The sequence below is a fragment of the Plasmopara halstedii genome (genome assembly GCF_900000015.1).
Source record: "Plasmopara halstedii genome assembly, contig: Scaffold_816, whole genome shotgun sequence".
Classification (NCBI taxonomy): domain Eukaryota; phylum Oomycota; class Peronosporomycetes; order Peronosporales; family Peronosporaceae; genus Plasmopara; species Plasmopara halstedii.
The window spans coordinates 1,517,116-1,519,534 of NW_020187732.1; positions in this window are offsets into that span (position 1 = coordinate 1,517,116).

Below are 2,419 nucleotides of genomic sequence, written 5' to 3' on the forward strand. Positions count from 1 at the left end.
TGAGAATTTAAGAAATACACCCCGACGGAATAAATCAAGGTAATATCTGTCTCGGGAAATAGGTGAAAAGATGATAAATAGGGACTTAGACTTCTATATGATATGAGATAGTAGAACGTCTACATACAGAATTAGTCTAAATAGCATAAGTCTTAGAATTGCGTAGTCTAGAGATAGCAGAGTTGATCAGAGCCTTGTTACGGCCAAAGCTCTTCAAGTCAGCCCCTGCTAGAAAAACACGAACCCAATTTCTGTGCGACTCTTACAGCCCGAATCTAACAGAACGGGCTATACGACTCAAAGCTTCCTTTGTTCAAATGCACGGCAAACACGTTACATGGTAAGACTCCCCCGTGCCGACAGCACAAGATCATTGGGCTGGAACGATAATCTCTCAGGGACGTTTGCTAGAGTTGCAAGGCGGAAAACAACATCGAAAATGGTGCACTTAGCTGCTCTGTGACAAGCCTGCTAAAAGCCGGCTGGCTATAAGGAATTTGTTTGTTTGATGTACTGATATATCTTGGATGGGAGTACATAAAACATACTAGCATCCTGCACATATATAAGGAATTTAAGGACAAAAGTGATTTTCACGCTAACTTTTGGTATAGCTCAGACCAAAACCAATCCGTATCGGTGGACATAAACATCAGCTGAGAGAGGATATAGAAATTGGACTTCGGTCTTCGAGAATTCTTAAAGGCATTTATTAGATAGCAGTGGTATTAATCAACGCCGAGTTATGTTGCATTCCCAAGATTTTCTCATCTTTGAATCCGTCTCATTTCTCACTTCGTGTTCACATTAATTGCGCACGTATTGGTTCGTGCCACATGCAGCTTCATTAAGCCTCTTTATGGTTATGAAGATTGGCTCATCACTAAAATACCATAACTATAACAGATTTCAACACGAATGAATGCGTATCGACCAACCTTTGCTTTAGGAGACAACACATGAAAATGCACTTACTACATGTCCTCTTACCTGGGTCTTCCACAACTATCGTGATGGATATTAAAAAGGCCATATCCAGCCGATCATAAAATGCTCCTTACATACCTTTTCACGCAGTGTTCGCTTCTGTTGCTAACTTGAAATTTTGACAGATAAAAGCTCTTTTATACGGCATCAAAACGATCTCACACGTGGCAGTAGTATCATTTCGATGGTTGCTGTCCTGATTGCGCTGCAAGCGTATAGAATTTGATAAATTGGAATCGTAAACTTTAGGTCATGCGGGAGAATGAAGAATGATGGAGATGAAATAATGATTTGCAGTGTAGGCGGAAGGAAAACTGAAAAAAGGCTCACGTCGGTAAAATATGAACCAGCACCATGGAACGGCCCAAGTTTGTTCACCGTAAACGACAGTATACATTCAAAATACATGCTGGGTCTGCTGAGAAGTATGCAAGAGCTTTCGGGTTGGATGTGAAAGACTTTATGGACAACGTGTAAGCTCAGTCTGGCATCGATTTGGCAGCAAATCATAGCATACCATGTACCGATCAAAGCGAATGCGAGATGCACGTTTTGCGCTACACGCACTACCGCGACATCGAATCATTGCACAGCAACGTGGTACGGTTTGGGTCATGCTTTAACACTAGCTGTCACTCTTGAATAACGGCATAATGATGAGGGTACCAACCCAGTAACGCATTACATTATTGTCCTTTGGAGTTAGAACGGAGCGAATGAAAAAGTAGAACCGAGATCGAGCTCCGTAGTAATCTGATATTAGGTACGATACCAGAGCATCTACAGCGGGGCTGCTGTAGCTTAGCGCTTGAGGAAGTGTAATTTAGGTCACCGACCTTTCGTTCTTAACAAAAACCAATACGATTGTAGCGGGTCGCAATCCGCTACCTTTAAGAGTAGTTAGTACCTTAACCAAGGCTAGTAAACTCTTCGGTTTAAATTCAAAACTGATTTTTATTTATTTTGATGGCAAAGCCGCCCAATTTTAAATGTTAAGATTTTCCTAAATATATATAGTAAAATCTATATACATGTATAACCACTGGCTACCTAGACACATACCGTATTCTTGTTTGGGTGCAGTCACACCGTGAACATCTCGTGTGACACACATTTGCGTTACCAGGGTACGTATAACCCCGTTACACCCTCCCTAATAAAGATACAGTTCCAATCGATTATTGCCTCAACGAGGCTCGCGTGTCCGCTAGACTTAAATCGTTGGAATAAAACGACTTCCTTGCTCAATGAGCCTTGCGTCCACGATACTGAAGTCACCAAGTCTCGCTGGTTCTGACAGAGAGCACTGGCAGAACCCAACATCGTCTCCCGCACGCGGTGCACTGTCGGACAGTGTGCTCGCGGCACCGGGGCATGTACATCCTAGGCTCGATGAGCACGAGCGTCGCGCTTTGCGCACGCTATCAATGAC